Genomic DNA, 16,015 nt, shown 5'->3' on the forward strand with positions numbered 1-16,015 from the left:
GCCACAATATTCCTTGATGCACACATATTTTGAGAGAGACACGCTGAATCGTGAATTTATTAGAATACTCTTTGTGCTTCATTTATATCTTTTGAGCTAGGCAATGTTGCTCTAGTGCTTCACTTATATCTCTTAGAGCACGGCGGTGTTGTGTTTTATATAAATTATTAAAATCTCATACCTCGCTTATATTATTTTTAGAGTTCTTTAAACATCATGGTAATTGGTTTAGGTTATGAATTTAGTCCTAATATAATGGGCATCTGATGTCTACTACACAACCTTCTTCTTGTAGACTCGTGTTGGGCCTCCAAGTGCAGAGTTTTGTAGGACAGTAGAAAATTTCCCTCAAGTGGATGACCTAAGGTTTATCAATCCATGGGAGGCATAGGATAAAGATGGTCTCTCTCAACCAACCCTGCAATCAAATAACAAAGAGTCTCTTGTGTCCCCAACACACCCAATACAATGGTAAATTGTATAGGTGCACTAGTTCGGCGAAGAGATGGTGATACAAGTATAACATGGATGGTACATATAGGTTTTTGTAATCTGAAAATATAAAAACAGCAAGGTAACAAATAGTAAAAAACAAGAAATATGATGTATAAATTCTTGGAAGCAAGGCCTAGGGTCCGTACTTTCACTAGGGCAAGTTCTCTCAACAATACTAACATAGTTGAATCATATATAAATCCCTCACGTGCGACAAAGAGTTCACTCCAAAGTCAAAATAGCGGAGAACAAACAAAGAAATTATTGTAGGGTACGAAACCACCTCAAAGTTATCTTTTCTGATCAATCTTAGGAGCTATCCCTATAAGTGTCACGAACAGCCATAGAGTTTGTACTAAAATAACACCTTAAGGTACAAATCAACCAAAACCCTAATGTCACCTAGACACTCCAATGTCACCACAAGTACCCATGGGCAAGATTATACGGTATGCATCACATAATTTCATATTCATCATGTTCAATCCAACAAAAAGAACTTCAAAGAGTGCCCCAAAGTTTCTACCGGAGAGTCAAGACGACAATGTGTGCCAACCCCTATGCATAGATTCTCAAGGTCACAGAACCCGCGCGTTGATCACAGAACGTACATCAAGTGGATCAATAGAACATCCCATTGTCACCATGGATATCCCATTGCAAGACATACATCAGGTGTTCTCAAATCCTTAAAGACTAAATCTGATAAGAAAACTTCAAAGGTAAAACTCAATTCATCACAAGAAGATAGAGAGGGGAAAACTCCATATGATTCATCTATATTAATAATGCTCGCGATACATCAAGATCGTGCCATCTCAAGAACACGAAAGAGAGAGATCAAACTCATAGCTACTGGTACATACCCTCATCCCCGAGGGTGAACTACTCCCTCCTCGTCATGGAGACAGCCGGGATGATGAAGATGGCCTCCGGTGATGGTTTCCCCCTCCGGCAGGGTGCCGGAAGGGCTCTCGATTGGTTTTTCGTGGATCTGGAGGCTTGCGGAGGCAGAACTCCCGATCTACGTTTCTTTCTGGGGGTTTGGTCTTTATAGGAATTTTTGGCGTCGGTCTAACCTCAAGAAGGTTCCCGAGGAGGTCACAAGCCACAGGGGCGCGACCTATGGGGGTGGCCGCGCCCAGCAGGCTTGTGGCTTCCTCATCCACTTCCTCGCCCAGCTCTGGTGCTTCGGGGTCTCATTTGGTCCATAAAAATCACCGTAGAATTTCCAGCCCATTCTGAGAACTTTTATTTCTATACAAAAAACGACACCATAGTAGTTCTTCGAAAAACAACGTCACTCCGGGTTAGTTCTAATAAAATCATATATAATTATTGTAAACATGGCATGATAACTTCATAAATTATAGATACGTTGGAGACGTATAAGCATCCCCAAGCTTAATTCCTGCTCGTCCTTGAGTAGGTAAATGATAAAAGAAATAATTTATGAAGTGTGAATGCTAGCAAGTGCACAAGTTTCACAAATGATACTTCCAATCAATTTTTCTAGCATCAATATAAACCATAAAGAGTAGGTCATCTCGTAAAACTTCTGATGGTCAAGTAACAAGTTATTCACATGTTAAAGTAGAGACCAAAAAGTTTCTTGAAAACTAACAAATCATAATCCTAGTCATCGAAGAATTGCAATTCATCTTATTTTCAGGAAGGGTCTATATAAGAGCTTTGATTTAGCAAATTCTACATACTCAACTGATATGTCTCCAACGTATCTATAATTTTTGATGGTTTCATGCTATTATCTTGTCAAACTTTGGATGTTTTGCATGCCTTCTATTTATTTTTTGGGACTAACTTATTAATCCAGTGCCAAGTGCCAGTTCGTGTTTTTTCCATGATTTTGACCCCGTTCGGAGGAGATTTTGAAACGGACTCCAAACTGAAGAAAATCCCTGAAAAGATTTTTTCTGGAATGGAAGAAGATCGGGGGACTTGGGAGCCAAGCCAGAAGAGCCCCAGGGGCTCCACAAGCCACCACCACGCGGTCGGGGGGCGCGCCATGCACGCTTGTGGGCCCCCTGGAGGTCCCCTGACCTAGATCTTGCGCCTATAAATTCCCAAATATTCCCAAAAAATCAGGGGAGCATCGTAATCACTTTTCCGCCGCCGCAAGCTTCTGTCTCCGCAAGATCCCATCTAGGGCACGTTCTGGTGGCCTGTCGGAGGGGGGATTCGGACACGGAGGGCTTCTTCGTCAACACCATGACATCTCCGATGATGCGTGAGTAGTTCACCATAGACCTACGGGTCCATAGCTAGTAACTAGATGGCGTCTTTTCTCTCTTGAATCTTCAATACAAAGTTCTCCATGGTCTTCATGGAGATCTATCCGATGTAATCTTCTTTTGTAGTGTGTTTGTTGAGATGCGATGAATTGTGGATTTATGATCAAATTATCTATGAATCTTATTTGAGTTTCTTCTGATCTCTCTTATGCATGATTTCATATCCTTGTAATTCTCTTCGAGTTGTGGGTTTTGGCTGGCCAACTAGATCTATGATTCTTGCAATGGTAGAAGTGCTTGGTTTTGGGTTCATACCGTGCGGTGACCTCACCCAGTGATAGAAGGGGTAGCGAGGCACGTATCGTGTTGTTGCCATCAAGGGTAAAAAGATGGGGTTTTCATCATTGGTTTGAGATTATCCCTTTACATCATGTCATCTTGCTTAAAGCGTTACTCTGTTCGTCATGAACTCAATACACTAGATGCATGCTGGATAGCGGTCGATGTGTGGAGTAATAGTAGTAGATGCAGAAAGTATCGGTCTACTTGTCTCGGACGTGATGCCTATATGCTAGATCATTGCCTTAGATATCGTCATGACTTTGCGCGGTTCTATCAATTGCTCGACATTAATTTGTTCACCCACCGCATTACTTGCTATTTTGAGAGAAGCCTCTAGTGAACACTATGGCCCCCAGGGTCTACTCCACACCATATTTTCAGCCTTACACTTTTTACTTCGTTGCACTTTCCGCCTTCAGATCTCGCATTGCAAACAATCTTGAAGGGATTGACAACCCCTTTGAAGCGTTGGGTGCAAGCTTGTTTGTGTTTGCGCACGTACTCTGGACTTGACGAGACCCTCCTTCAGGATCGATACCTTGGTTCTCAAACTGAGGGAAATACTTACTAGTCCTGTGTTGCATCACCCTTTCCTCTTCAAGGGAATAACAAACGCAAGCCCAATCTCCGTCAACGTGTCAATTTCTGGCGCTGTTGTTTGAGAAGTAGCAGAAGGATTTCTGGCGCCGTTGTCGGGGAGGAAGATCAAGTCAAGAACTCATCCAAGTAAGTGCTGCAAACTCATCTCTTGCATTTACTTTGTTTGCCAGTTGCCTCTCGTTTTCCTCTCCCCCACTTCACCAATTTGCCTTTTTCGCTCGCCTTTTCGATCGCCCTTTTTCTCGGCCGCTTTTTGTTTGCTTGTGTGCTTGCTTGCTTGCTGAAGTCACCATGAATGAAAACACCAAACTTTGTGACTTCTCAAATACTAATAATAATGATTTTATTAGTACTCTGATTGCTCCTGCCACTAGTGCGGAGTCATACGAAATAAATGCCGCTTTGCTGAATCTTGTTATGAAAAAGCAATTCTCGAGCCTTCCTAGTGAAGATGCCGCATCCCATGTCAATACCTTCATTGAGCTTTGCGACATGCAAAATAAAAAAGATGTGGATAATGACGTGATTAAATTGAAGTTTTTTCCTTTCTCGTTGCGAGATCACGCAAAAACTTGGTTTTCTTCTTTGCCCAAAAATAGTATCGATTCTTGGGATAAGTGCAAAGATGCTTATATATCCAAGTATTTTCCGCCGGCTAAGATCATATCTCTCCGTAATGATATCATGAATTTCAAGCAACTTGATCATGAGCATGTTGCACAAGCTTGGGAGAGAATGAAATTAATGATTAGAAATTGTCCCACTGATGGCTTGTGCCTTTGGATGATTATTCAAATCTTTTACGCTGTCTTGAATTTCGCTTCTAGAAATATCTTGGACTCCGCCTCAGGTGGAACGTTCATGGAAATCACGTTAGGAGAAGCCACAAAGCTCTTATACAACATCATGACAAACTACTCTCAATGGCACACTGAAAGGTCACCTGCTAGTAAGAAGGAACACGCTATAGAAGTAATTAACTCGTTGAGTGCTAAGATGGATGAGGTAATGAATTTGGTTGCTAGTAGAAGTGCTCCTTTGGATCCTAATGATATGCCTTTGTCTTCTTTGATTGAGAGTAGGAACGCTAGCTTGGACGTTAATTTTGTTGGTAGGAATAACTTTGGCAACAACAATGCTTTTAGAGGAAACTATGTTCCTAGGCTTTTCCTAGTAACTCCTCTAATAATTTTGGCAACTCCTACAACAATACTCATGGAAATTACAATATATTACCCTTTGATCTAGAGAGTAATATCAAAGAGTTCATCAACTCTCAAAAGATTTTCAATGCGTCCATAGAGGAAAAACTACTCAAAATTGACGATTTGGCTAAGAGCGTTGATAGGATTTCTTGTGATGTTGATGCTTTGAAAGTTAGATGTGCTCCTCCCAAAATCATCATGGATGAAACTTTGAAAGCTATGCATTTTTTCATGATTGAGAGACAAGAAAGAACCGCCCAAATTCGTGCTAGACATGAATGGCTTAAAAAGGCATGTTCTCGTGATGAGAATCACGAAGATCTTAAAGTGCTTGTTGTGACTCCCATTGAATCTTTGTTTTCTTGTGTCAAACCTAATGATTATGGGGCTGGATATGAATCCACTTTGGTTGAAAAGTGCCCCAATGATTCGGAGTCCATCTATCTTGATGCTAAAAGCATTAAAAGTGGAGTAGAAGACTTTAAAACTTTGAGTAGTAATGAAACTACTACCGTGGATTTCAAGGAATTCAATTATGATAGTTGCTCCTTGATTGAATTCATTTCTTTGATGCAATCCATGTTGAACTCTCCACACGCTTATAGCCAAAACAAAGCCTTTACCGATCATATCGTCGAAGCTATGATGAAAGCTCTTGAAGAGAAACTTGAATTGGAAGTCTCTATCCATAGAAAGCTTCATGATGAGTGGGAACCTACCATCAAAATAAAAGTCAAAAACTATGAGTGCAATGCTTTGTGTGATTTGGGTGGTAGTGTTTCTGTGATTCCAAAGTATTTATGTGATGTTTTGGGTTTTAATGAGATTGAAGAGTGTTCTCTTAATTTGCATCTTGCTGATTCTACTGTCAAGGAACCCATGGGAAGGATCAATGATGTTCTTATTATTGCAAATAGGAACTATGTACCGTGTATTTCATTATGCTTGACATTGATTGCAATCCTACATTCCCTATTATTCTTGGTAGACCTTTCCTAAGGACTATTGGTGCTATCATCGATATGAAGGAAGGGAATATTAGATTTCAATTTCCTTTAAGGAAGGGTATGAAACACTTTCCTAGAAATAAAATAAGATTGCCTTATGAATCCATGATGAGGGCCACTTATGGTTTGAGCACCAAAGACGACGATACGTGATTTTATCGCTTCTATGCCTAGCTAAGGGCGTTAAACGATAGCGCTTGTTGGGAGGAAACCCAATGAATTTATATTTTTATTTCTGTTTTGTTGCGTCCACACTTTCACAATTCTGTTGTGATTGTGTTTTTTCTGTTTCTTATTGTGTTTGAGCCAAGAAAAGCCTTTATGATTAGTCTTCGTAATGGTTGTTTGATCCTGCTGGAAAAAGACAGAAACTTTTCGCTCACGACATGATTTTTAATTTTTATTAAGAAATAGCTTTTGAGTTGATTCTTTTTGCTTCTGATTGATATGCTTTTTCCCCAGACCATCGTAAGTTTTCACAGTTTTTAAGGTATCATAAGTATACGAAGTATACATATTGCTACAGACTGGTCTATTTTTGACAAATTGTGTTTTTGTTGAGTTGGTTGCTTGTTTTGATGAAACTATGGTTAGTATCGGGGGTTACTAGCCATGTAAAAGGGAGAATACAGTAGCCCATCATCAATATAGATGGAATTAAAGTTTGCTACAGTACCAAAAGAAGTGGTAGTTTGTTTTCTTGTACTAATGTTATCACAAGTTTCTGTTTAAGTTTTGTGTTGTGAAGTTTTCAAGTTTTGGGTGATGTTCTCATGGACAAAGAGATAAGGAGTGGAAAGAGCTCAAGCTTGGGGATGCCCAAGGCACCCCAAACCAAATTCAAGGACTCCAAAAAGCCTAAGCTTGGGGATGCGCCGGGAAGGCATCCCCTCTTTCGTCTTCAATCCATCGGTAACATTACTTGGAGCTATATTTTTATTCACCAATGATATGTGTTTTGCTTGGAGCGTCTTGTATCATAGGAGTCTTTTCTTTTTGTTGTGTCACAATCATCCTTGCTGCACACCTTTTTCAGAGAGAGAGAGAGAGACATGCACTCATCATGATTTTGCTAGAATGCTCATAGTCCTTCACTTATATCATTTGAGCTAGATACTTTTGCTCTAGTGCTTCACTTATATCTTTTGAGCTAGATACTTTTGCTCTAGTGCTTCACTTATATCTTTTGAGCTAGATACTTTTGCTCTTGTGCTTCACTTATATCTTTAGAGCACGGCACGGCGGTGCGTGATTTGGTAGTTGGCTTATGCTATGAAAGTAGTCCCATGTGCTAGGTACCCAAAGAGGATGCAAAAAACCTCCATCTTCATGTGCATTGAGTAGAAAGAAAAGTTTTGATTCCTCTCAATTAGTTTTGAGACATGGATTCGGGAATATTGAAAGCTATGTTAGTAGGGTGTTGTGAATCTAGAAATACTTGTGTTGAAGTTAGTGATTCCCGTAGCATGCACGTATGGTGAACCGCTATGTGAGGAAGTCGGTGCATAATTGATCTATTGATTGTCATCCTTTGTGTTGAGGTCGGGATCGCGCGATGTTTTACACCTACCAACCCTTCCCCTCGTAGTATGCGTTTAGCACTTTGTTTCGATTACTAATAAAAACTTTTGCAACAAGTATGTGAGTTCTTTATGACTAATGTTGAGTCCATGGTATAGATGCACTTTCACCTTCCACCATTGCTAGCCTCTCTAGTGCCGCGCAATTCTCGCCGTGCACAAACCCACCAAATTCCTTCCTCAAAACAACCACCATACCTACCTACTATGGCATTTTCATAGCCATTCCGAGATATATTTCCATGTAACTACCACAGTTCCGTCTCATGACTTCTGTCGTCACTCTGATATTGTCATTGCATGATCATACTAGATCGTTGCACATCCCGGTACATTGCCGGAGGCATTTCCTATGGAGTCATCATCATTGTGATCTTTGAGCTTTGAGTAACTAAAAGTGTGATGATCATCATTATTAGAGCATTGTCCCATGTGGGGAAATAAATAAAAAGAGGCCAAAGAGCCCAAAAACAAAAAAAAAGTGAGAAAAGAAAAAAAAGAGGCCTAAGAGCCCAAATAAAAATAGAAATGAGAGAAAAAGACAGAAGGGACAATGCTACTATCTTTTTCCACACTTGTGCTTCATATTAGCACCATGTTGTTCTTGATTGAGAGCTTCTTGCTTTGTCACTACCATATGCTAGTGGGAATCTTTTATATAACTTGGCTTGTATATTCCAATGATGGGCTTCCTGAAAATTGCCCTAGGTCTTCATGAGCAAGCATGTTGGATGCACACCCACTAGTTTTCCTTTTGAGATTCCACATACTTATGGCTCTAGTGCATCTCTTGTATGGCAATCCCTACTCATTCACATTGATATCTATTAATGGGCATCTCCATAGCCTATTGATACGCCGAGTCAATGTGACCATCTCCTCCTTTTTTGTCTCACAACCACCACCACACTCTATTCCACCTATAGTGCTATAACCATGGCTCGTGCTTATGTATTGCGTGATAGTTATAAAAAGTTTGAGAAAGTAAGAGTGCGAAAACAATTACTTGGCCAATTCCGGGGTTGTGCATGATTTACATTAGTTGTGTGAGGATGATGGAGCATAGCCAGACTATATGATTTTGTAGGGATAATTTTCTTTGGCCTTGCTATTTTGAAAGTTCATGATTACTTTGCTAGTTTGCTTGATGTATTACTGTTTTCATGTCAATAGCAAACTATTGTTTTGAATCGTACGGATCTGAACATTCATGCCACGTGAAAGAAGTTGCAAAGGACAAATATGCTAGGTAGCATTCCACATCAAAAATTCATTCTTTATCACTTCCCTACTCGAGGACGAGCAGGAGTTAAGCTTGGGGATGCTTGATACATCTCGAACGTATCTATAATTTTTGATGGTTTCATGCTATTATCTTGTCAAAATTTGGATGTTTTGCATGCCTTTTTTTGGGGACTAACTTATTAATCCAGTGTCAAGTGCCAGTTCCGATTTTTTTCCATGTTTTGACCCCTTTCAGAGGAGATTTTGAAACGGAGTCCAAACGGAAGAAAATCCCCGAAAATATTTTCTCTGGAACGGAAGAAGATCGGGGGAATTGGGAGCCAAGCCATAAGAGCCCCAGGGGCCCCATAAGCCCCCACCCCACGGCCAGGGGGCGTGCCATGCAGGCTTGTGGGCCCCCCTGGAGGTCCCCTGACCTAGATCTTGTGCCTATAAATAGCCAAATATTCCCAAAAAAATCAGGGGAGCATCGTAATCACTTTTCCGCCGCCACAAGCTTCTGTCTCCGCAAAATCCCATCTGGCGCATGTTCTGGTGATCTGCCGGAGGGGGGATTTGGACACGGAGGGCTTCTTAATCAACACCATGACCTCTCCGATGATGCGTGAGTAGTTCACCATAGACCTATGGGTCCATACCTAGTAACTAGATGGCTTCTTCTCTCTCTTGGATCTTCAAGACAAAGTTCTCCATGATCTTCATGGAGATCTATCAGATGTAATCTTCTTTTGCGGTGTGTTTGTCGAGATCCGATGAATTGTGGATTTATGATCAGATTATCTATGAATCTTATTTGAGTTTCTACTAATCTCTCTTATGCATGATTTCATATCCTTGTAATTCTCTTCGAGTTGTGAGTTTTGTCTGGCCAACTAGATCTATGATTCTTGCAATGGGAGAAGTGCTTGGTTTTGGGTTCATACCGTGCGGTGACCTCACCCAGTGAAACAAGGGGTAGCGAGGCACGTATCGTGTTGTTGCCATCAAGGGTAAAAAGATGGGGTTTTCATCATTGGTTTGAGATTATCCCTCTACATCATGTCATCTTGCTTAAAGCGTTACTTTGTTTGTCATGAACTCAATACACTAGATGCATGCTGGATAGCGGTCGATGTGTGGAGTAATACTAGTAGATGCAGAAAGTATCGGTCTACTTGTCTCGGACGTGATTCCTATATGCTAGATCATTGCCTTAGATATCGTCATGACTTTGCGCGGTTCTATCAATTGCTCGACAGTAATTTGTTCACCCACCGTATTACTTGCTATTTTGAGAAAAGCCTCTAGTGAACACTATGGCCCCCCAGGGTATACTCCACACCATATTTTTAGCCTTACACTTTTTACTTCGTTGTACTTTCCGCCTTCAGATCTCACTTTGCAAACAATCTTGAAGGGATTGAAAACCCCTTTGAAGCGTTGGGTGCAAGCTTGTTTGTGTTTGCGCACGTACTCAGGACTTGACGAGACCCTCCTTCTGGATCGGTACCTTGGTTCTCAAACTGAGGGAAATACTTATTGCTCCTATGCTGCATCACCCTTTCCTCTTCAAGGGAAAAACCAACGCAAGCCCAATCTCCGTCAACGTGTCAATTTCTGGGGCTGTTGTTTGAGAAGTAGCATCAACTATCATATAGTCTTCCATGATTGCTAATACTCAAAGCATATTTTAAGAGCAAATGGCATCCGTCGAACACAGAGGTGCAAGAGCTCAAGCTTTTAAAACAAAGATGAACAATAATTTTGAGCGGTATGCTTTCATTATCAACATAACAACCGAGAGATCTCGATATCTTCCATGCTAGATACATTATAGGCGGTTCCCAAACAGAATGGTAAAGTTTTTACTCCCCGTCCACCAATCAATCACACTCAACGGCGAGCCGAATCCACGGGTACCGTCCATACAAACAACAATCTTGGGGGAGTTTTGTTTCATTATATTTTGATTTGATTTTTGAGCATGGAACTGGGCATCCCGAATACTAGCCACTTTCTTGTGAATGATAGTGAATCAACACATATCGTGAGAGTGACCCAACTAGCATGGAACATACTGACAGCCCCTAGTCACTATATGAGCGATTTGGGCATACGAAACAGAATACTATTTGAAGGTTTAGAGTTTGGCACATGCAAATTTACTTGGAACGACATGTTAATACCACATATATGTAGGTATGGCGGACTCATATGGAACAACTTTGGGTTTAAGGGTGTTTGGATGCACAAGTAGTATTTCTACTTTGTGCGGAAGTTTTGGCTAGTATGAGGTGGAAGCAAGAACCACATGTTGGAGGATCCATAATAATATAACTTCTATACAAATATACCCAAGCATAACTCATTACGTTGTCTTCCTCGTCCAACTTCAACTAATTTGCTCAAGTTTGAAAATAATTAACGGGTATTCACAATCATAGAAGATTTCCAAGATAGTATATTTATATGTGAAATCTCTCATCCTTCAATATTCTTTCATGAATTGTTCAAGTGACCAATGCGGTGTTTGCTAACATTCAATAAATTTTACCACCTATACTTTTTATATGTGAAGTCATTACTCGCCATGGGATAAGCATATAAAACATGTATTATTTCAGATTTATGATATTCAATTCATTCAACCATTTACTCATAGGATATAAGTGAAGCACGACAATAAATGACAAAACTACTTCAAAACATATAAGTGAAGATCAATGAGTAGTCAAACAACTAAGCAGCTATGTGAGGACTTTATCTCTCTCTCTTAAAAAATATTTTCTTCTCTGAGTATTTTATATAAATATCAAGCAAAATAAAAATAGCACTCCATGAATAGGACACATCATGTGAGCGAATAAAAAATTAGGCTCAACATAGGCTAATCGATAGTTGACGAAGAGAGGTGGGATGCGTTGCATCCCCAAGCTTAGATGTTTGAGACTTCTTTAAATATTTACTTGGGGTGCCTTGGGCATCCCCAAGCTTGAACTTTTGAATCTCTTTAAATCCTCTCATATCATGGTTTCACCTATTCTCAAAAACTTCATCCACACTAAACTCGGAAAGAACTCGTGAGATAGGTTGGTACACATAATAATAAGTCAACTCTTTATGTAATGCGAAGACAACTTGCACAATAATTTTGAAACATTAGGTATTGTATACTATCATTTCCACAATTTGTACCTACCAATATAGGCTATGGAAACTATAGTACAAGCAGATAACAAAACTATGACAGCAATCTGTCCAAACAGTACAATTTGTAGATATTTATGAAAACAGTGTACTTCTGTAACTTAAAAAATTATGAAACTTTAGGACATGCTACCAAATTTGTATTAAAACCCTGTGTAAAAATTTCAGAAACTTTCCACGTTCCTATAAAACATGAAAATTCAAACAGTATAGCACCAGTTTCTGTTTTTACATGACACCAATCAAAGCATGCAATGCAACCATCCTAATGCATTCTTGGAACTTTTTATTGAAAAACAAGATTATAAATAACATATAACATAGAGAATCAAAATAAAATGACGCTCCAAGCAAAACTCATATTATGTGATGAATAAAAATATAGCTCCAAGTAAGATATACCGATAATGTTGAAGACGAAAGAGGGGATGCCTTCCGGGGCATCCCCAAGCTTAGGCGCTTGAGTCTTCCTTGGATATTACTTTGGGGGTGCCTTGCGCATCCCCAAGCTTAGGTTCTTGTCACTCCTTATTCTCCTCATATTGGTGTCTGATACGTCCCAAACGTATCTATAATTTCTGCTTGTTCCATGATCTTTTGGGTGACATTGTTATATGTTTTGCTACACTTTTATAACATTTTACACATATTTGGACTAACCTACTAACTTAGTGCACCCAGTGCTAGTTTCTGTCTGCTGATGTCTATTTTGCAGGGGCTTTTACCCAAATTTCCAAAGCCTAAAAAAATCCAGAAATATATATAACAAAAATTAGTGAAACAGAAGCTTCAGGATCACCGAAGGAGATCCATGGGCCTCCCACGCGGCCTGATGGCGCGGCCAGGCCCTAGGCCGCGCCAGGAGGTCCCCTGGGTGGGTCCCACCTCCTCCGGTGCCCTCCTTTGACCTATACTTAGAGATCTGTGAGGCAACCCTCGCACACTTTCTAGAATCGCGAATTTCTCCATCGTTCCGCCGTCGCAGCGCTTCCAACATCGGGAGCGTCTGGATACCTCTTCCTAGCACCCTGCCGGAGGGAGGATTGACCTTTGGGAGCTTCTCCACCACCATGGATGCTTCCCGGACGTGCCGTAAATAGTCCTCCTTGGACCATGAGTCCATGACCAGTAGTTATGTGATGTCTTCTCTCCAATCTTGTACTTCAATGGTTAGTCCTTGTGAGCTGCCCTACATGATCAAGGCATCTATGTAATTCTCTTGGTTTTGCTATGCTCTGTTTGTTGGGATCCGATGGATTATGAGATTATGTTCAGATTGTTATGAGTTATATATTTTATTATCCTTTTATATTATGTTCCTTGGTGATTCTTGCATGTTCTCCATTGCATTTTATTGCTTTGGCCAAGTAGTAGATCGTAACTCCAAGAGGGAGCGTTATGCATGATTGCGGGTTCGGCCCCCTCGATGTCTAGCATGAGTGATAGAAACATGAGACTAGGGTATGTGCTTGTTCCCACCAGGGATAAAACAAGGGTGCTTGTGACCACGGTTGCAAGGATTGTTTACCTTACGCATAGTTCGTAAATGCAGTTGTCCGTTGCTTTGAGTTTACACTTTGGGTGGTGCTCACAACTTAATACCAGAGAGATGTTCTGGATAGATATCTCAAGGTGGATGATTAGTAAGTAGATGCTGATGAATAAACAGTCTACTTGTCTTGGCGTATTTCCCATTACTATTGAATCTCAAACTATCAAGGAGCATACTTAGCATTGTACTGCGATCATAATTCTGTCAATTGCCCAACTCTGATTTGTTTACCCTAGCATAGTTGTTTATCGTCTTTTGGGAGAGAGACATCACTAGTGAACATCATGTGACTCCGGTCCATATCACCATCATTGTTTACACCTACATCATTTACCGCTTTCATTTACTTTTTCGTTGCAATCACTATTACCTTCCCGATTGTGTTTTGATCCTTTGCAAACTACAAGGCCGGAGAGATTGACAACCTCTCTGTACTCGTTGGGAGAAAAGTTATTTGTTGTGTGTGCAGGTCCACGTCTTCTGCTAGCGCCAGGGTGGAAGACACCTACTTGTTGAGCCTAGGAGTCCTACTGGTTCGGTAAACCTTACAGTCTCTGTGTGAGGGAAATTTGTCGCTGACTACATCTCCACCTTCCACTTGGGGTATCCAACGAGGGGCGAGAAGTATATACATCATCTCATCGTCAAGTGAAATTCGGGTGCGGTTGCCGGGGACTCCACTCTTCAAGATAGGGGAGTTGCACGCTATCTTTTACCTTTGCTTTTTAGTCTTGTTAGTTTGCTTTCTAGTTTTTGCTTTAGAGTCTTATACCAAAAACCACAAAAACATTAGTTGCTTTACTCTTTCTTGTTGCCGCTGCTATGGGTTTCACTGAGAACACCAAGTTGTGTGACTTCACTAGTCACAATAATAATGACTTTTTCTACACTCCTATTGCTGCTCCTGCCACTGAGGCCACGTCCTATGAGATTAAACCTGCTTTCCTGAACCTAGTTATGAAAGATCAATTCTCCGGTGCTGGACATGATGTTGCCTCGCACTTGAACAATTTTGTTGAGCTCTGTGATATGGAAAAATATAAAGAAGTAGATGTTGATATTGTTAAACTTAAGCTTTTTTCCTTTCTCCTTGAGAGGAGGAGCTAGAGTGTGGCTTCAATCTTTGCCTAGGAATAGCATAGATTCTTGGGATATGTGCAAAGATGCTTTTATTGGGAAGTATTACCCGCCTGCTAAGATTATCCAGTTGAGGAGTAACATTATGAATTTTATACAATTGGATAATGAACATGTTGCTCAAGCTTGGGAACGTATGAAATCTCTTGTTAAAAATTGCCCTACTCATGATTTGACTACTTGGATGGTTATCCAAACTTTTTATGCATGATTGAACTTTACCTCACGGAATCTATTAGACTCGGCCGCGGGAGGAACCTTTATGTCAACTACACTTGGTGCTGCCACAAAGATATTGGATGAGATGATGACAAATTATTCTCAATGGCACACTAAGAGAGCTCCAACAGGTAGGAAGGTAAACTCTCTTGAGGAGATCTCCTCCCTTTATGATAAGGTTGACATGATCATGACTCTACTTTCTAAGCAAGCTCCTATTGATCCTCATGATGTTCCTTTAAATTCTTTGGTTGCTCCAGAAAGAGAGAAAGTGGATGTTAATTTTATCTCTAGGAACAACTTTAACAACAATGCTTATAGGAGTAATCTGGGTAGCAATCCTAGACCGTTCCCATCCAACAACTATGGGAACAACAACAATTATCCTAGCACCAAAAACTCCACTTCTGAATTAGAGAGCATGCTTAAGGATTTTATCACTTCTCAAAAAGCCTTCAACAAGAGTGTAGCAAAGAAACTAGAGAAATTAAATAGTCTCTCTTTGAAGGTGGACAACATAGCTCATGATGTAGACATGCTTAAAATTAGAACTTCCCCACTTGAGGAAAGGAACACCACACCCATGAATGCTATACAAGTCCAAATTAATGAGAACATAAGAGTGCTAGACAAACTTAAAGACAGATGGGCTAGCGAAAAAGAAGAGGAAGAGAGAATTAAGAGCCTTCCTACACACACTACCATTGCTACTATACAAGTTGTTGAGGATCTCAAAACTTTTAGCACCCATCGCACTCCTAGTCCCAATGGACCTATTAATGGTGATGCTAATACCTCAACTATAGGACAAAGAAGGTCCTATGAATTTAGAGACTACCAAAAGAATGAGCTTAGATGACATTACTACCACTTTAATTAATGGTAGTAATATTGATTTTTACAATTGTAGTCTATCCAAAGTCATCACCTTTTTGCAAAGAATGGCTAAAGACCCCCACACTTGTACACTCAATATTGCCTTCACCGAGCATATTACCAATGCTCTTATCAAAGCTAGGGAGGAGAAGCTCAAGCTAGAGACTTCTATTCCTAGGAAGCTAGAAGATGGTTGGTATCCTATATTCAAAATTAAATTGAATAATATATGTTGCTTTGCTTTGTGTGATGTTGGAGCTAGTGACTATGTTATGCCCAAAAGAATGTATGATATGCTTGACTGGAAACCTTATGATCC

The sequence above is a fragment of the Hordeum vulgare genome, chromosome 2H, assembly GCF_904849725.1.
Source record: "Hordeum vulgare subsp. vulgare chromosome 2H, MorexV3_pseudomolecules_assembly, whole genome shotgun sequence".
Lineage (NCBI taxonomy): Eukaryota > Viridiplantae > Streptophyta > Magnoliopsida > Poales > Poaceae > Hordeum > Hordeum vulgare.